The sequence below is a fragment of the Theropithecus gelada genome, chromosome 10 (genome assembly GCF_003255815.1).
Source record: "Theropithecus gelada isolate Dixy chromosome 10, Tgel_1.0, whole genome shotgun sequence".
NCBI classification, from domain to species: Eukaryota; Metazoa; Chordata; class Mammalia; order Primates; family Cercopithecidae; genus Theropithecus; species Theropithecus gelada.
The window spans coordinates 19,674,155-19,694,926 of record NC_037678.1 but is presented as its reverse complement, the minus strand read 5'-3'; the positions used below and the strand labels follow the sequence as shown (position 1 = coordinate 19,694,926).

The 20,772-nt window shown below is 49.1% G+C and overlaps 1 protein-coding gene across 3 annotated transcripts in view; it reads left to right on the top strand.

Moving 5' to 3' along the window:
- OSBP2 (oxysterol binding protein 2) overlaps positions 1 to 20,772 on the top strand; it is a 225,562-nt gene that overhangs the window by 121,624 nt on the left and 83,166 nt on the right. The window lies entirely within an intron of this gene.

Sequence of the window (20,772 nt, the reverse complement as noted above, 5' to 3'; positions counted from 1 at the left end):
AACAACAAAATCCTAGCTGGATATGGTGGTGCACATCTGTGGTCCTAGCTATTTAGGAGGCTGAAGTAGGAGGATCGCTTGAGCCCAGGAGTTCAAGGCTGCAGTGAGCTATGATCATGTCACTGAACTCCAGCCTGGGTGATCGAGCAAGACCCTGTCTCTACATAAATGGAATCAGTGAATAAATAAATGACGGGAGTTTCCCATTTAGTTCAGTGAAAGTAGGGTATCCTCATCTTGGACTCCAGAAAGGCCTGAGGGAGGCCATGAAGTAGGCAGAGCCTGGAACCAGAAGGAGCCCCATCCCACCCTCATGTTTCAGAGGAGAAACTGAGACTCAGGTGGCCTGAGTCCTGTTGCTGGTCTGTGGCAGAGGCCAAGTCAGAACCAATGACCCCCAGGGACTTTCCTGGCTGGGCAGGAGGAGGCGTGGGAAGGGTTTGAACAGAATGTGGAAGCGGTTCTGCGAGATGTCATCAGGCTCTAGCAGTCCCGTCTGTTTGGTTGTTGCTGGGAGAGGGAATTGGATTCCAAGTGGGGATGGGACCCCATCTCCCCTAGTTCCCGAGATAGACTCGCCTGTAACTGGATCACTTCTTGCAACCCCAGGTAGCATATGACTGGAGAAATGAGGGCTGGAGCCATGGGCCATCCAAGAGCCCCTCCCCTGCTGGGTCCATGCAAAGGGCCGGCACTCGATTGGGGTGCGATAGTGCCCTTAGTGTCGGGTCGGGTTCCGGGCCACGCTCGGGCGTTTTAAGAGGCTGAGGTGCGCCTTCCACTGCCCGCCTGCGGCCCGCCACGGAGAGCTCGGCTTTGTTTAGCCCTCTGGGCGACAGAAGAAAGCTAATCCAGGCTTGGGATAGGGCTGGCTGAGGCGCGCCGGATCCTCCGGGGGACCGATCGGTGGCTTCGCACGGCTCTCATCCCTCTCGGAGCAGTGTTCCAGGGGGCGGAGGGAGCCTCCTCGGGCGGTGGGGAGGAGGCTGGAGGAATGAGAACGTAGCGCGGCGCGCCCTTGCAGCGCTCAGGTTGACGGGCGGGCGGAGCGGGCGCACGGCTCCTCTCGGTCCGGCTGCTCTCGGAGCGCGCGGGCTGGACGCTGTCCGCGGTGCTGAAGCGGCGCCCGCGGCAGGGAGGCGGACCCGGGGCCGCCGGGCAGCGCACACCCAATCCCGGGACCGCCCTCCTTCTCCCAGGCTCGGAGAGGCGGTGGCAGCCGGCACTGCACCCAGATGGACTGAGAGCGCGGCGGCGGGAAGGCGGCGGCGGCGGCGGCGGCGGCAGCAGCAGCAGCTGCAAGAGCCCTCGCAGCCTCGGGGCAGGACCCACGTCCACACCCGAGAGCCCCTCCCTGGGGTGAGTCAGGGCGGGCGTAACAGGGATGGGGTGGACGGGTCCTGGGGCATGGGATCTCTTGGGCTTTAAATTTTCCCTTCCCCGTTGTAAATTTCTTCCAGCCCAGATCTTGAGCAGCTTTCAGGGCTAAGGGCTCAGAGCTATGCCTCCGCACTTTCCCCGTCCTGGGATAGAGGGCAGACCCCTCTGCCCTCACAAGCCAGGGGACAAAGGGTTTAGCCAGAAGCCAGACAGTCACAAGGCATGTCCTCCTCTCCACCTTGGGTGCAGCCCACAACAAGGTACCAGGAAAAGCTGTTTGACTAGGCTGGTGCCACAGGGGGGACACCTTCCCGTCTCTGGTCTCTGTTCAGAGGCCTGGCCCCGAGCAACCTAGCCACTGGAATTCAGCCCAGAGGCCAGCCATCTTTTAGCAGGGGAAGGCAAGCTTCAGCCTTCACTGGGGCTACAGGCGAGAATTAAAGCCCTTTCCCTGCCTCCTTCCAGTCTCCATAGGCACCTGAGCTGCCATGATCGGGGCTTCAGTGCGAGGGTCACTTCAGTGCACCTGGCTGTTATAAGTGAGCTGGACTCAGGCAGAGGAGCTCTGGAGTGGATACTGGGCAGACACTGCCTGCCAGTGGGGTGTGTGTGTGTGTGTGTGTGTGTGTGTGTGTGTGTGTGGTGTTCCCAGCAAGCAAAAGGGATTTTAAACTCCAGTGGTGCCTGTCACAGGAAAAGCCCTTCTCCAGCCAGCCTGTGCCTCTGAGTAAGCAGTTCGGGGTCACACTGGGCAACTACCCAGCCAGAGGAGCTTTGGGCTTCCTCAGCCCCTACAGCTGCCCCCCTTCTGCCTTGAGCCATCTGCTGAAGGGGGAGATGTGTTTAAACTTGATGGGTCACCTCTGCCTTCGATCCTACCAGCATTCGGTTCCCATCTCCATCACCTGGCAAGGTCAGACAGATAGATGTCTTAACTCCTAGAACTGGATGGGTGGGCTTCTGGGGGGCTTTACTGCCTAGACAAAGGGCATTTGGTGTGCTAGGGAGGAGAGGGAGTGGACAGGGGAGGTGGAATTAGTGGGACCATCCTCCAGGGCCCTGGAAATGTCTAGTTGTGCTAGATTCCAAGCTGCGTGAGACGCCTGTTCTAACCCAATGGATGTAAATGAAGCTTCTGGATCTTGACAAGTTCATTGCTGGAGGACTGAGGTCTGTGTTTTGTTCCGTCTGTCTAGCTTAAGCTGTGTACATCAGAAATGACTCTGGTGGGCAGCTTCCTTGGATCATTGGATGCCTGATGGTGCCGATGAAATGAAAGAGAAGGGGGGAAGATATGTGAGATGATGTGCTGGTTTTAGGGTCAGTGTGAGCTGCAGTGGTGCTGCAGTGCTGATGGAAATGCATGCCAAGAATGTGTTAGCATTACTTGCATAAAGCAGACCACTTGGTACCCAGGTACCATTTGTTTCTCACCAATGTTCTGTAGAGAGGGAAGGTCGTAAGGGAAAAGTATAATAACTGCACATCTGACATATCCTTGATTTACATTGTTCTTGACCACTTTTTTCCACCCAAAAGTATTTTTTAACTACCATATAAACACTTTATATTTTGGCCAGATGAATGAACCTCTTTAGAGAATGGTTGTCTGGAAGGATGGCTGACTCATGACTGTACTTGACATTCTTGCTGACTTGTTTCATAAAAATATGAAGTCCGGAAGCATAATGGCAGGGCAACTAAGCAGTTGCCCTGCCATTATGCGATTTTGTTTTGGGAAAATTGTGTATTTGAGCCTTGCCTGTTATTTGTTTTGAAAATTACATTTATAACCAAAAAAGTTTTCCACTGAGTGAGATCGATCTATATATATATTTTAACCCATAGTCTGAGGAACTTAAAACCTCCTCAATAATTAAAGTAGGATCAAGTTCTCTTCTGTAACTGAGGAAGATACTATTTGAGGGTTGACCCCGGGTGATTGATACGCAGTCCTAGATCCAGCTCACAGTCTCTGTTCAGAAGTCCTGACTGGCTTGCATCACATGCAAGCCTGCATTTATGCACAGTTTTAAAACGTGCATGAAAAATATGAACACTACTTCTGTCTGGATTTCTCAAGGCAGCAAACAAAGATGTAGTGATGACTATTTGTCAAGAGAACACATTTCATTTTGGTGAAAGCAATTGATCTTGGGTTCCTGGTAGAATAGTTAAATGTTAGGGATGGTGGCAACAGCCATGTGGTGTAAATGAGTGAAAAGAGATCCAGCTTTGCAGATTGGGAGACCTGAGTTTGAATCCTGATTTTAACCTATTATTAATTGTATACAATGATTTAACCTCTATAAGCCTCTGTTTTATCATTTGTAAAATGGAGAAAATAATACCTGGCTGGTTTGCACAGGATTGGCATGTGGGTGCTCAATGTTATTCTAAATATTCCTTGCCATTGTCTACCTCCACTGGGTATTAAAGTAACTTGAGTGTGTTTAGCTAACATTACCTCAAATTTGTGTTTGTGTTCAAACTGTGAAGGCCATGAAAGGACTCAATAGCTTGAGGTGGCCTAGGCCTGATGGAAGTGGTGTTCCCAAGGTAGGGACTTTTCTCGGGTCTGTTGTCATCCAGGAACATTGTCTGGCCAGCCCTGGAGTTTGGGTAAAAGGACAAAGGAACTGTTCCCTCCGGGAGAATGAAGCCTAGATGCCAAAGGCCTTGAGGGTCTGTTCAGAGAAACCCCTTCCAAGAAAGGCTTTGTGGCAAGGGAGGTTTTGTTACATGGAGAGGCTTCTCTGTCCTGATGTTCTATCTTTCTGGTACTGGGTTTCCTCCAGTGATATGTGTCTCTTCCTGCTTCTGTCCTGTATGCCCTGTGGTAATAGCAGCAAAAATGGGAAGGTGCTTGTTTCAGGCCAGGCTTTCCTGCAGTAACTCAATCATCATCATGACCCTGTGAGAGGAGAACCATTGCCATCCTTATTATACAAATGAAGAGACTGAGGCTCAGACAGATCGTAGTGCCCAAGGTCTGACTCTGGCCCTGCCTCTACAGCATGAGGAGAGGACCTCACAGATGAACTGATGATACAGAAAGCAGGGGCAGCAGAGCCGGAGTCACCCCAGTCTCCAGGCTCACAATCCAGTGCTCTCTTTTCACATTGGGATGAGAGCGCCCCATTGCTTGGTGGCAAGAGGAGGAATAATAAGCCGGGGTTAGGGCCAGCCAGGCAGAATTGCAGTGGGGAGGAGCTGGTGTCAGGTACCTTTCCTTCCTGGCCTGCCACATCATCCTGTCTCCAGGATAGGGCTTGTGATCTCAGCAGCTGGGGCAGCAGCCGCAGCAGTAAACAGAGCTAGAAGGTGGAGCAGAGCTGCTGGAAATCAACTAGGCCAACCTCTCATGATGTGAATGAAGAGCTTGAGGCCCAGAGAGGAAATGACTCATCCATGGAGGTGTTGAGGGGGGGGGACAGAGATCTTTATTCCACTGCCCTGGACAGGAGCCCCTCCTAATGGACTGCTCCTCAGTGCCTCTGCGGAAAGCCTGGGTGTTACTGGTGGCTCTGTCAGAAAGGGCTGCCCAAGTCCAGGGACCTCCATGGATCCTAGAGATACCACTGAGCTGGACAGCTCCTTTTTCTCCCTCCCCACCTAGCAGCTCCATCTGGCCCCTGCTGGCACACGATTGCCGTTTGCAGACTGCATTGATTTCCATTTCCCGGGTGATGAGATAATTTAAAGGTTATTCAGTTGAGTTTTTGGTTCCCTTGACTTGAGTTCTTTCTGCAAGAGCACCTGCTGCCAACAGCCTGAGTTCCAGGCATTGAAATAAAAAGATGCAGTTATTGCCCATAAACTTGAATTGTTTACGAGGCCTGTGCGAACTTTTATAGCTGTTTTGCACACATACCGTGCCTCGTTCCTCGATGGTTACTTAATGAGTATACCCGTGAGCTTGCTTTTCATGAATGGCATTTCATGGTGCTGAAACCTTGTGCTATTCCTGCAGGTGTGCTCCTTTTCCTAGTTTGCCATTTTCAGTTACTGACCCCATCCTCCTATGTCTCCTACTCTGAACCCCAGCCCCTGCCCCTGCGAGACTCAACTCCTTCCTCTTCTTGCCGCCTGAGGCCATGCCCTGTCCATTCTCTACCACATTTTCTCTGAATTCTGTCGCTTCCCTCAAGTCATGCTGCCACTGCCCTGATTGGGCTCCTCATTACTGACTCTTTGCAATGCCCTTCAACCGGGGTACCTCCCTGCATAGGGTCCCTTGTAGACTTACCCCTATGTGCACAAGCAGATTAATATTTCAGGAACACAGATTCTGCTGTCAGCACTGCTTTCCTGCTGACCCTTGCCTCGCCCACTACTGCCTCCAGGATGAAGGCAGATGCCTCAACCTGGCCTGGAAGGGCTTTCTGCAGACTGACCCAGCTCCCTGCCTCTCACACAGCAGCTGGGCCTGCTCTTCTCTCCCACGTGGTCATGTCCCTTCCCTCTCCCACCTCCAGCTCTAGAGCTGCCTCCTCCAAGCCACCTTCCTCCCTCCCCTGAGCTTCCTGAGTTTTCTTTCCCTGCCTAAATCCAGAGCATGCTTGCTCAGTCAGCTATTCAAGGGATCAGCTGGGTCTTTTGTTTTCTTTTTTTTTTTTTTTTTGGTGGTCTTTCTCTGTTGCCCAGGCTGGAGTGCAGTGATGCAGTCACAGTTTTACACTTCATTGTAGCCTCAACGTCCCAAGCTCAAGTGATCCTCCTGCCTTAGCCTCCTGAGTAGCTGGGACTACAGGCACATGCCACCATGCCCAGCTAATTTATTTTTATGTTTTTGTAGAGACAAAATCCTGCTGTGTTGCCTAGGCTGGTCTGGAACTCCTAGGCTCAAGCGATCCTCCTGCCTCTTCCTCCCAAAGTGCTGGGATTACAGGTGTGGGCCACTATGCCCAGCCAGCCGAATTTTACTGTGGGCCAGGTACAGTGTGGGGCAGCAATAATGCTAAAGCGAGTGTTGTGGGTTGAATTGTCATGAGCAAGGTATACACAGAAGACACAGGGAGGTCCCCCCAAAAGATATGTTAAACTAGGTATGGTAGCTCACACCTATATTCCCAGCACTTTAGGAGGCCAAGGAGGCAGAATTACTTGAGCCCAGGAGTTCAAGACCAGCTCAGGCAACATAGCAAGATCCTGTCTCTACAAAAAATGAAAATAAAAAAAAATTAGCTGGACATGATGGGGTGCTCCTACAGTCCCAGCTACTCAGGACACTGAGGTGGGAGGAACACTTGAGCTCAGGAGGTGAAGGCTGTAGTAAGCTGTGATCGACACGCTGCACTCTGGCCTGGGTGATAGAGTGAGACCCTGTCTCAAAAGAGAAACAAAAGAGATGTTGAAATCCTAAGCCCCTGTACCTCTGAACATGACTTTGTTTGGAAATAGGATCTTTGCAGATGGAATCAAGTCAAGATGAGGTCTTTTGGGTGATTCCTAATCCAATATGCCTGATGTCCTTGTGAGAAGAGAGAAGTGTGGACTTAGGCCATGTGCGGTGGCTCACGCCTGTATTCCCAGCACTTTGGGAGGCTGAGGGGGGCGGATCACAAGGTCAGGAAATCGAGACCATCCCGGCTAACGTGGTGAAACCCTGTCTCTACTAAAAATACAAAAAATTAGCCAGGCGTGCTGGCAGGCACCTGTAGTCCCAGCTGTTCGGGAGGCTGAGGCAGGAGAATGGCGTGAACCCAGAAGGCAGAGGTTGCAGTGAGCTGAGATCGTGCCACTGCACTCCAGCCTGAGTGACAGAGCGAGACTTCATCTCAAAAAAAAAAAAAAAGAAAAGAAAAAGAAAAAAAGAAAATGTGGACTTGGACACACACACAGAGGAGACCACCAGGTAAAGACACAGAGAGGGGAAGGTCGTGTGAAGTCAGAGGCAGAGACTGGAATTCTGCTGCCACGGCCAAGGAACACCTGAGGCTACCAGGAGCTGGAAGAGGCAAGGAAGGATTCTCCCCTAGAGCCTTCGTAGGGAATGTGGCCCTGCTGACACCTTGATTTTAGACATCTGGCCTCCAGAACAGCAAGCAGATAACTTTCTGTTGTTCTAGGCCACGGTATTTTTGGCAGCCCTGGGAAACTAATACAGTGAGTAGGACTCCTTCGCAGCCCAGGTGCTGGATATTTTTCGGGGAGACAGACTCTTCAGTGGAGCCTTATGAGTCAGTGTGGTGAGTGCCGCCAGAAATCTAAAAGTGTGTGGTGAAGACTCTGAGAAGGGCCCTCCACCAAGCAGCCTTCCAGCCCCTTGCTGGGGTGGCAACTGTCAAGGAAGGCTTCTTGGGGGAGGGAAGGCTCATACCCCACGTTCAGAGATGAGCAGAAGTCCACCAGAGAGCAAAAGGCAGGTTATCTCAGGCCCCGTGAGTGAAGGCATGAGAGCAGAGAGCAGCCGGTGGAGCCAAGGCCTGCGACTGGGGAGTGCTGTGCCCCACAAGGCTTAGCTCCTAGTAGGCTGTGGTTTGCAAAGGGCTTCGAATTTGAACTTGCCTCTGTTCATATGAGGGAGCTATGGAAGAGAAATGACAGGGAGCAGATGGTATTTTTAGTAGATCATCTCCATAATGTCACGGAAGATGGATCTGAAGGGGTACCACATGGAAGCTGAGACCTCAGAAGTGAGCTAGAGGTGTGGCTGGTCGAGGTGAAGAAGAGGATATGGATTTGCAAATGATTTGTAAGGACGTGGGGATTCGTTGCCTATAGGGACACAAGGAGAAGGAGAAAGTGCAGGAACTGACCCTCAGGTCTCTGGCTGGTGCCTGGGAAAAGAAAGAATTGTCTGGAGAGGAAAAAGTTAGGAGGGAGCAGAGGAGAGATGTCGGGCTTAGCTGGGGACAGGTGGAATGTGGGAGACATCCAAGAGACAGTGGAGCTCTACAGCTTGGAGGGGCAAGACTGTGCTGGTGCTACCGACGGGGAAATGTGAACGGGGGATAGGATATGGAGCTATGGACGTGGACACCCTCGCTTGGGCCCATCATGGGGTGAGAAGAGGATGAGAGAGAGGACTGACTCATGTCCTCAAGTGAGGACAGAGGAGGTTAGAAGACAGTGGATATGTGGCAAGAGGACCAGGGTGTTTCAAAGAGGGGTGGTTGGTGTGACTCAGACCTTCCACAGGAAGCGGCCTATGGAGGGCATCAGACAGGGCCACTGGACTCAGGGACGACTTGTCGTTTCTTGCCTTTCCCTGTGTCTTCTGTGTACACTTGCTTATGACACCCTCTATCCATGTCTGGTACCTCTCCTGACACCTCTCTAAGCCATGCTGTCCAGAGCAGACCTGAAGAGGTGAATGCGGATGCATGCCTGGACACCTACACAGGTAGCCTCTCCTGGGCAGCCACAGCCATTCATCTCAAGGAAACTGGTGTCCACGACCATGAGCTTCTGCCAGAAGCCTGGCTGCAGACGGTGAGGTGAGGCCTGCCGCCTGGCCAAAAGACAGATGCCATACCTGAGCCCCTGCCCCCACACCTGGTTGCAGCTGTGTCCATTCTTTGCAGGGCCCATCACCATGGGCGGCTCTGCTCCTCCGCCTCATAGGAATTGTGCCACGGGTGCGCCAAATGATCCAGCCCCTCTCTGATTGCTGCCTGCCAGGTTGGTCTGTGTGCACTGATGTGGTGGCTTCTCTGATGTGATCTCTGGGCCCTCCTGCCTGCAAACTCACCCAAGGAGTATCCTTCTATATGCCTGACCTTCCACCATTGGAGAGTCACTCGTAGGGCTTCACGGGTTTCAGTGTGAGCCGGAGTTGATCCTGGCACACTCTGTCCAATTGTAATTTGTTAAGACATTAATTTCAGTTAGGAAACACAAGATTGTGAAACATTTCAAGATTTTAAAATTTATAACATAAAATTTAGTCATCTTTCATGACCCCTCCCCATCTGCCTCCTCTCCCTAGAGATATACGCACCGATTTGTCAGTAGTGGTATTTTCCAGATCTTTTCCCATGCATTTTCAAAGCCATATAAGTACATGCAACCCCCCACACACTGACATATATAAAAATGAGATTGTACTGTACATACTGATTAGGAGCTTGCTTTTTGCCTTATTAATGTATTTTGGAGATCTTTACATGTTGATACAAATATACCTCTTTTATTTCTTTTTAGTTTCTAATTTTATATTTTTTATTTTTATTTATTTATTTATTTATTTATTTATTTTTTTTTTTTTGAGACAGGGTCTGGCTCTGTCACCCAGACTGGAGTGCAGTGGTGCGATCTCAGCTCACCACAACCTTTGCCTCCCAGGTTCGAGAGATTCTTGTGCCTCAGCCTCCCAAGTAGCTAGGATTACAGGCATGCACCACCATGCATGGCTATATTTTTAAAATTTATTTTTAATTTTTATTTATTTATTTATTTTTGAGACGGAGTCTTACTCTGTTGCCCAGGCTGGAGTGCAATGGCACAATCTCAGCTCACTGCAACCTCTGCCTCCCAGGTTCAAGCGATTCTCCTGCCTCAGCTTCCCAAGTAGCTGGGATTACAGGCGCCCACCACCACACCTGGCTAATTTTTGTGTTTTTAGTAGAGATGGGGTTTCACCGTGTTGGCCCGGCTGGTCTCAAACTCCTGACCTCAGGTGATCTGCCGGTGTCGGCCTCCCAAAGTGCTGGGATTACAGGCATGAGCCACTGCGCCCAGCCAATTTTTTTTTTAATTTTTAAAGACAGAGTCTTGCTTTGTCACCCATGTTGGAGTGCAGTGGTGTAAGCATAGCTCACTGCAGTCTCAGCCTCCTGGCTCAAGGCATCCTCCTACCTCAGCCTCTGAAGTACCTAGAACTACAGGCACATGCAACCACACCTAGCTAATTTTTTATTTTTTGTAAAAAGAGGGTCTTGCTATGTTGCCCAGGCTGGTCTTAAACTCCTGCCTCAAGCAGTCTTCCCGCTTTGGCCTCCCAAAGTGCTGGGATTATAGGCGTGAGCCACCACACCCAGCCTTCTCATTTTTATTTTTTATTTTTTAATTTTTGAGACAGCCTCACTCTGTCACCCAGACTGGAGTGTAGTGGCGCAATCTCAGCTCACTGCAACCTCCTCCTCCCAGGTTCAAGTGATTCTCCTGCCTCAGCCTCCTGAGCAGCTGGGACTACAGGTGTGCACCACCATGCCTGGCTAATTTTTGTATTTTTGGTAGAGACAGGGTTTCACCATGTTGGCCAGGCTAGTCTCAAACTCCTGAACTCAAGTGATCCGCCTGCATCTGCCTCTCAAAGTGCTGGAATTACAGGCTTGAGCCATCACGCCCGGCCTCATTTTTTTAAAGAACAGCATAGAATTCCATGGCGTATTATAATGTATTTAATCATTTTACTCTTGATGAACAGTAGATTCTTCACATTATTACTATTCCAGAAAGTGCTGTGGCAAATTTTCCTCTACATGCATCTTTTACATATGTGTGAATTTTTCCATTGCATAGATTTCTAGAAGTGGAATTGCTATGTTACAAGGGGATACACCTGATAAATATCAACAGACGCTATAAAATTGTCTGTCAAAAAGAATGCATAAATTGATATGATCCAACAGTGTGTATCATCCACAGAGGCAACCCCATCATTCTTTTTACTCACTGTTACTCTGATGGGTGAATGAAAAGGCATTTTCTTGCTCTATTTTGCATTTCCCGTATTCTCACTGAGACTATGTCTACTCTTATCTGTTTGTTTACCCATTGTGTGTATTTCATGACTTGTATATTTATATTTGTTGCCATTGTTACTCTGGATATTTGTGGATTTAACTGTTGATTTGTAGAAGTTTATTCTAGTTGTGATTATTTCTCCTTTGTTGGTTATATATTTTGCAAGCGTTTTTTCTTTGTTGCTTATCTTTTCACTGTTTATGTGGTGCTGTGGAATTTCTAAATGTTTATGTTGTCAGGTCTATCCATCAGAGGCTTGTTTTTTAGTAGTAGGGGGAAAATGGAGCTTGGAGGCTTACGATATTGCATTCCTTTTTTTTTTTTTTTTTTTTTGAGACAGAGTCTTGCTCTGTCGCCCAGTGGTGCAATCTCAGCTCACTGCAACCTCTGCCTCTCAGATTCAAGTGATTCTCCTGCCTCAGCCTCCTGAGTAGCTGGAATCACAGGTGCACACCACCATGCCTGGCTAATTTTTGTATTTTTAGTGGAGATGAGGTTTCACCATGTTGGCTAGGCTGGTCTCGAACTCCTGGCCTCAAGTGATCCACCTGCCTCGGCCTCCCAAAGTGCTGGGATTATAGGCGTGAGCCACTGCGCCCGGCCACAATGTTGCATTCTTGACCCTTCTCTAGTCGCTGCTTGCTCTTTGACTTTGAACGAAACTCAACTTCACTAAACTTTAATTTTGCAAGCTATATAGCCATGCTGTCTGTCCCGCCCATCCTCACCCCAGCTGCTGCAGGGATCACAGTGATGACAGGACTCACAGGAGAAGCTGTCTTTGATGGGGCTTCACTATCATTCAGATCTTCACAGTTAAACTAATTCCTTGACGGACATTCAGACTTGACTCTTCTAGCACCAGCCTTGTGTAGGGCAGTGGTGTGGGGACAACTGGTGCTGGGACCCTTACCTCACTTTTTCCAGATAACTTTTTTTTTTTTTTTGGACATAGAGTTTCACTCTTGTCATCCAGGCTGGAGTGCAATGGCGCGATCTCAGCTGACTGCAACCTCCGCTTCCCGAGTTCAAGCGATTCTCCTGCCTCAGCCTCCCTAGTAGCTGGGATTACAGGTGCCTGCCACCACGTCCAGCAAATTTTTGTATTTTTAATAGAGACAGGGTTTCACTATGTTGACCAGGCTGGTCTCGAACTCCTGACCTCAGGTGATCCACTTGCTTCGGCTTTGGGATTACAGGCATGAATCACCACTCCTGGCCCCAGATGACGTTTGAGTGCCCGCCTGTGCTGGAGATACAATCCTCACAGCTCTGCATAAAGAAGTACATGAGTCAGCCCGGGCTGTCATCACAAAATGCCACAGCCTTGGTGGCTTAAACAACAGAAGTTGATTCTGTCACAGTTCTGGAGGCTGGAAGTCCAAGTTCCAAGTGTTGGGAGGTTTGGTTTCAGAGGCCTCCTCTGCTTGTGGAAGGCTGCTTTCTTGCTATGTCCTCACATGGTCCTTCCTCTGTGTATATGTTTGTGTCCTCATCTCCTCCTCTTCTTATGAAGACACCAGTCACATGGATTAGGGTCCACTCATATGATCTCGCTGGTTTGTTTGTTTGTTTGTTTGTTTTTGAGATGGAGTCTCACTCTGTCACCCAAGCTGGAGGAGGGAAGTGGCTCAGTTTCAGCTCATACAACCTCCACCTCCCGGGTTCAAGTGATTCTGGTGCCTCAGCCTCCTGAGTAGCTGGGACTACAGGCACATGCCACCATGCCCAGCAAATTTTTGTATTTTAGTAGAGATGGGGTTCCACCATGTTGGCCGGGCTGGTCTCGAACTCCTGACTTCAGGTGATCCGCCCACCTTGGCCTCCCAGAGTGCTGGGCCATATGACCTTGTTTATCTTAATTACCTTTTTAAAGGGCCTATCTCCATAGAGAGTCGCATTCTGAGATACTGGGGGTTTGGACTTCAACATATGAATTTTGAGGGGGACACATTTCAACCCATTACAGGGAGATAGCACCATGTCTGGATGAGAATCTGGGAAGTGAAGCTCAGAGAGGCTCCTGTACTTGCTTTCAGTCACAATAGGCAGCTTGTAGATCTGAGCTCAGACTCCTGTGTTTGACTCCAAAGCCCAGGGCTCTGGGTGACCTGACTGGTGTTAAAAGTCTTTGGGCTGGGCTGGGCGCGGTGGCTCACACCTGTAATCCCAGCACTTTGGGAGACCAAGGCGGGAGGATGGCTTGAGCCAAGGAGTTCTAGGAGTCCAAGGAGTTCCAGCCTGGGCAACATCTCTACAAAAAAATGCAAAACTTAGCCAGGCATGGTGGCACATACCTATAGTCCCAGCTACTAGGGAGGCTGAGGTGGGAGGATGGCTTGAGCCCGGGAGGCAGATGAGCCTGAGTTGCAGTGAGCTGAGATCATGCCACTGCACTCCGGCTTGGGTAACAGAGTGAGACCTTGTCTTTTTTAACAAAACAAAACAAAAAACCTCTTTAGGCTCTACTACCCTGACTTCCTGCTCACTAGTCACCCAACTGTGTCCCCACCCCATGGCCTCATAACTCACACTCCCTGGGCAGGACACCTACTCCTTCAGTCTCTTCTGCACTTCCTCTGTCCTCTTGGGAAAGGGTTTTGCATAACAATTCAATTAGTTGAATGTATTATAGCTTGTTACATTTTTACTGTTGCAGCGGGAAAGACTGCATGGTGTGATAGAGCATTTGCAATGCAGGAAATTCCCCAGTAATCGTACTCCCTCACAAAGCTGTTCTTGATGTTTGCATGTTACCTTGCATCTCCCCTTGGGACATACGCTTGTATTTCCTGTGTTTATCATCATATTAAACGTGGCCCTTCATGCGCTTCCCTTTTCACCGCACATTATAGCTAACAGTTTCTTTCTCTTTTTTTCTTTTTTTAAAAATTTCTTAGCCAAAAAGGCCATCCCCTACCTTTTAATGCTCATTTTAATGGCTGCGTAATATTCCACTGAGTTGCCATACTCTAATATTTTGAATCATTACAGCTGTCGAGCATTTGAGTTTCCCATTTGTGCTATTACAGATAATGATGCAGTAAATATCTTTGTACAGAAAGCTTTTTGCTTCTCCCGAATTATTTCCTGAGGGAAAATTTCCAGGAGTCAGATTACTGAGTTAAGGGCTGCAGCAGCACCATGGCACCTTGATGAACTAAAATATCATGTTATGCAACTAGCGTGCCAATGTCGCATGCCACCAACAAGTGAACATACCAGCTGCACTGTAATCTCACTGGCATTTGCTGTAAATAATTAAATATACTTTTGACAATGTTAGTATAAGGATATGCCAAGGCTGCTTTAATTGGTGTTGCTTTAAGAACCAACAAAGGAGGAACATTCTACAATAGATTCAATAGATTTGTATTTTCAATTCCTTTTGTTGTCACTTTTATTTTTTAAAAAGAATCATTGAAGATGAAACAAATGGACAGTCATCCCTTGGGAATTCCAGTGCTGTTATTATCTTGAGGAATCTGTCAGTGAAAGTAGTATTTAGACCTAAACAAGCAAAAGGACTCTTGGTTAATAACTGACATAGCAATAGAATGGGCCTGAGAAGAAGCTGATCTCCTCAGAGCCAGCTGGCGGGACTGATCCCAACTCTCCATCCAGGTCCTCCAGGTAGCCTGACCCACCGGCAGGCCACCCTTTCCAAATGCACATGCAGGGATGCCAGTGAAACCACGTGCTGGATCCAGGGCAAAACCGTCCAGGCTCAGCTCCCAGAGAGGTGGCCTCTGTCTCTCCTGTTGCCCCTACCAGCAGAGGGCATGTGTGGACAGTAAGGCCTAGGCACCACCCCTAGCTTTTCCCTTTTTTCAAACTGAATGGTGCCCTCGGTGCCCTCTCCCTCATTCTTTTTATTTTTTTATTTTTTTTAATTTTTATTAAGACAGTCTTACTCTGTTGCCCTGGCTGGAGTGCAGTGGTGTGATCTCGGCTCACTGCAACCTCTGCCTCCCAGTTCAAGCAACTCTGCTGCCTCTGCCTCCCAAGTACCTGGGATTACAGGTGCATGCACCACACCCGGCTAATTTTTGTATTTTTAGTAGAGATGGGGTTTTACCATGTTGGTCAGGCTGATCTTGAACTCCTGACCTCAAGTGATCCAGCCGCCTCAGCCTCCCAAAGTGCTGGGATTCCAGCCATGAGCCACCGCACCCAGCCCCATCTCATTTTTCTGATCTAAAATAATCGATGATAAATGGAAAGTTTTTTCCCTTGGAAGTTTTTTAATTGCCTAGCAACACATTATCACAAATTGCTCTCAAATTAATTCTTTGGCTTCAGTGCAGAATCATTTATTAATGAGGATGGCAGTCAGCATCTAAGAATGGCTATTCTTAGAACACTGCTGCTTTAAAGGGCTTCATTCTTAAGATATCCCCACAAGGACCATGTATGCTTCACAAACCCTTGGAGAACCTGATTCTCCAGACAAGCACAGATAAGGTCATTGCTTCTCCCCTGTGGGCCCCAGCCCCTCATTAGTGATGAGCCCAAGACCAGTGGGGGAAGCCAAAGATCCCCAGGTCCCATAGCCGTTGAGGGCTGTGGCCAACTTGGGTCAGGAGGCCACCATTGGATCTTGCTCCCATGGGACTCCTAAGTTGCTGCTGACATCTATGTGATCCCATCAAGGGAGAGGCAGGGGTGCAAAGGGGAAAGGGGGTTGTGAGGAGGAATGCACCAGAAATGCAGACAGGAGGGAACAGTGATGGAAGGCTTGGGAAGACAGGGGGGTGATGTGGTTTGATAGGCTGGAGCTAAAAGGTCTCCTGATGAGTGATTATGTTGCTTTCATGGAGCAGTTCGATTGATTTATTCATTCCCTTGCACCTACCATGTGCTAGACCCACATTGGAGGCTGAGAATAGTGAGAAAAGGCCTCTGACTCTGCCCTGAAGGAGTTCCAAGTCTGATGTGGGAGACAGACAAGTAAATAGAAATCTATAGTGAGTGTGCTAGGTCCTGGGAAAGAAAGCTCAGGGCACTCAGGAAGCTCAGACTTGAGGAAATTCACCTGTGATCCTACTGGGTTTTTTGTTTGTTTTGAGACAGGGTCACCCAGGCTTGAGTGCAGTGATTTGATCTTAGCTCACTGCAGCCTCGACCTTCCCAGGATCAAGCAATCCTCCCACCTCAGCCTCCAAGTAGCTGGGACTACAGGCATCCACCACTATGCCCAGCTAATTTTTAAAATATTTTTATAGAGATGGAGTTTTGCCATGTTGCCCAGGCTGGTCTCGAACTCCTAGGCTCAAGCAATCTGCTCATCTCAGCCTCCCAAAGTGCTGGGATTACAGGCATGAGCTATCATGCCCAGCCAATCCTACTGTTTTCACATGTTGCTATATGCATACTTTTCATAGAGTTACAAATATGTTGTGTGATTTGCTCTTTTCCTTTCAGCGTTTTGTTTTTTTAGCATGGTTTCTTATTTCCCTGACATTGTCACCTATATAAACAGCTTCTAATAGATAAATAAATCTAAATGGCTTCCTGATATTCCATGAAGTTGATGAAATAGAGTTGATGAAATTCACCTGCTGTTAGAGTTAGGGTGCTTCATTTTTGCAACAGATGGCATTGGGTGCAGAACTTTTTGCACTTGTGATGAATCCAGTTCACCTTACTGGGCTGTAGGGTGTGGATGTGCTTGCAATTCTTAATGTACTAGCATGTTGTCCCTGAGGCCTTGCAGTAGTTTCTGGGGCTGCCATGAGTGCCTGGGGGACATACCTCTCTGTTGCCTCTATCCAGCACTGGGATGAATAATAGATACACACACACACACACACATCAATATGAATATTATTTGTTGAGTGTGTGTGTGCCACATTGTTGAGCAAAGGAAGGAACATAGAGGAATCAGCCCCTCATTACTGATTCTGATTAGTAATGTTCTGGTAGCAAGTGGAAGTGGGAGGCCAGCTTCTAGGGAGGCTGCTGCGGCAGCAGCAGGCCAGGTGGGGTGTGACAAGGAAAGTGGTAACTGTAGACATGGAAGGAAAGCAAAGAATTCGAAGTGAGCAGAGCAACCAATGTGATGTGGGGTCAGATAGGAGTTTGGAGGGTTGCAGCTGCCTCCGGGATTGCCAGCACAGGATATTTGGGGTAAGTGAACCTCAGGAAGGTTTCAGAGTTGGTGCACTTGGTTTAGGAGGTCACAAAGAAGAGGGCTGGAGGCCTGAACCTAGACCTGTTCAAAAGACACCCATGGGCCAGGTGCTGTGGCTCACACCTGTAATCCCAGCACTTTGGGAGGCCAAGGTGGGTGGATCACCTGAGGTCAGGAGTTTGAGACCAGCCTGGTCAACATGGTGAAACCCCGTCTCTACCAAAACTACAAAAATTAGCTGGGCGTGTTGGTGCATGTCTATAATCTTAGCTACTCGGGAGGCTGAGGCTGGAGAATGGCTTGAACCCGGGAGGCAGAGGTTACAGTGAGTAGAGATCATGCCAGTGGACTCCAGCCTGGATGACAGAGGGAGACTGAAAAAAGACACCCCTGATGCATAAGTATAGATGGCTCACAGGAGCGGGGCTGGGGTTCAGCCTCACCCATACGGTTATATGAGGGAAACTTTGTGACAGGATTCAGGGCAGTCAGTGGAGCTGTTAGAAGAATCCATCAGTCATCTTAGGCTCAGTCTCTTCGGCTTCCTTGACAAACGAATTCAACTAAGGCTTTGCAGCTAATATATTTTCTTTAAGGACAAGTTGGCACCCTTCTGGCTGCCTGTTCAGCTAGGCTGTAGATTTTTCAGTATTTCACATGAGCAGAATCTGATAGTTTTTTTTATTGTGACTTATAGTGTAAAATAATTACATAGAAAAGAGAAATAGTGTGTGTGTTTGCTTTAGTGGGACCACATGATTTTTTAAAAATATTTTTTCGTACCATTTTCCTTTTGTTCCGGGGTATGTTTTGTTCTCTTTCTTCTCAATGACCCAGCTGTAAGCCAGGCATGGCTCTGGATGAGGGTGAATAGACAGCGGGGCTAAGAAAGAGGGTCAGTGACACCAGGGTTCACTAGCAGTGAGGGTGGCACGTGGCACTCAGCTCCTCTGCCCTCCTCTTCTTCAGCCTCTAGGACAGAAAGCACAGTTTTACATTAGAGAGTCCTCCAGATTTCAGATTCCACAATACTCATAATGCCTAGTTAAATACCTTGGGTTGGATTTATTCTTACACATGCAAATCCTTAAAAACAAATTGCCTGTATGTTTCTGAACATTTCCCCAAAACGTTCAAAACACTGCTCCGACTGAACACAGTGGCTCACACCCATAATCTCAGCATTTTGGGAGGCTGAGGCAGGAGGACTGCTTGAAGCTGGGAGTTCCAGCCCAGCCTAGGCAACAAAGCGAGAATTTTGTCTCTACAAAAAATAAAAATAAGTAAAAATTAGCTGGACACGGTGGTGTGTCCCAGTAGTTCCAGCTACTCAGGAGGCTGAGGCAGGAGGATTGCTTGAGCCCAGGAGTTCGAGTCTGCAGTGAGCTATGATGCTGCCACTGTACTCCAGCCTGGGTGACAGAGTAAGACCCCATCTCTAAAACAATAATAATAATAATAATTTTAAAATAAAATTAAAAAGAAACCAAAACACTATTCCAGACTTCCGCACTTTTTCTCATGAGGCCTCTGGGAGCCCAGGGAGCAGTAGTCTCTGTAAGGGATCCCGCAGAGCATGGTTCTCTGAGTGTGGCCTCCGAGATCAGCCAGACCAGGCCAGTTCCAAGCCTGGTGACCCTGGGCAAGTCACCTGACCTCAGAGCCTTAATTTCCTCATCTGTAAAAGAGGGTGTTGGTGGAATTTACCAAACAAGCCTTTTCTGTGAGAATGAAACGAGGAAATGCAGGTCAAGCATGCAGCCTGGTGTTCTCAACACTCCATCACTGCGACCATTTCCATCACGTGGCGCTCTTCATTTTGCAGCCAGAAAACCAAGGCCCGGAATGGCTAAATGCCTTCTAACCCCCCGGGCCAGTGAATCTAACTCAATTGTTAAGGATTAATTCTCTGGGTGAAAGAAGTACTCAGTTGCTTCAAAGGCCTGGACGGGAATTATTGACCCAGCACCACCTTCCCTGAGTCTATTAGATGTTAAAACAGGAGATTTGATGTGTATTTGAAAAAGCTTTAAATTGGTGAAAATGGATTCCGTTTCAGTAAATTACATTTGATCAGTTCCTTTGCTTGAGCTACTGCAAGGTGGCACAGTTAGGTAGGGTTCTGTTGGAGACGAAACAGTGGTTAAAACTCAGTCCCAGGGCCCAGAACCTGTAGTCCAGTGGGAAAGATGGGACATAAACAGGGCAGAGTGAAGTAGGAGCCTCAGCAGGGGAGTGGGGCAGGCCCATGTGTGGAGCTGAAGACCTCTGAGCTGGAGAGTGTCAGCGTCTGACATACCGTGAGAAGGATCTCTCAGCTGTTATATTGTGCGGAGACTGTGGGGACCAGAGTGAGAGCAGGGAGACTTGCAGGGAGGCTGTGTAAGAATCCACAGGCAAGGTGAGGGCATCTTAGGTCCCGGAAACAGCATGCAGGTGGTGAGAGTCAAGGGATCCTGGCTGTATTCTACCGGTACCGCCATCATGATGTCCTAACCAACTGGATGTGGATCTAAGAGACAGAGAAGTCACAGATGACTCCAGGGTTTCTGACCTGAACGATGTCACTAGCTAAGGTGGGGAAGGTTGAGGAAGGGTGTGGTACAAATGGCAGTGGATGGGGGACGGGGGTGCGGGGATAGGGAAGCTCAGATTTGGACAGTTGGGTTTCTGACGCCCACCACACATCCTACGGAGATTTCGGTGGGCTGCCCGGCGGAGGCGGCGGGCGCTTCTTTACTGGAAATTTTGCCTGCGTGAAACTTGGCTGTATTTACCTTGTTGAGTGTTTCTGTTAACATCTGAAACTCTGGGGAAAATTAGGATTCTTTAACCTTGTAGACCTAAAAGACACAGAGGCAGTTAATTTCACTTAACACGAATTTATTAGAAACAGCTCCTTTAGAAATCAGCGCTCTCTGATCTGTAATAAACCTTGTAACTAACTTTGCCTGCTTGCTGGTTATCTGTAATAAACCTTGTAATTAACTTTGCCTGCTTACTGGTTATGCCTGTGGGCAACTGGACGGGGGAGTTGTGTTCAAAGGCCTGGGCAAATACAGACGTTATGACCAGAAGCCTGCTGTGGCAGCAGCGTTGAGGGAACCCAGCTCCCCCGGGCCCTGCCTATTGCCTTCTTCCCGCATGGTGGCCAGGTGGCTGCAGGTGGCCAGACACAGGTGCACCAGCCACCGCAGCGGGGTCAGAAGATAAGCAGGTCTCAGAGGTGACCCCAGTTTCCTGGAATCACCGTCAGGCCCCTGGCCATCCCCATTTCCCACGTGCCCCTTAGCTCTCAAGGGCATCTTTGCCCTTTGAAATAAAGCAACGCCGAGCTTGTTGCTGCAGGGGACAATATTAAAATGTGACATTGAAGTGGGGAGCCTGCACGGGCGTCCGCGGGGTCGCGCGGACCAGCAGGCGACGCGGGACGAGGCAGCGCTCCTGGGGCGGGAGGAAGTGGGAGGCTGCACCGCCGCTCAGGCTGGGCTCGGCTCCCGCGGCGCGGACGGGGTTAACGCGCTCGTGCACCGGGTGGCGGGCGGCAGTGGTGCATTGTGGTAACG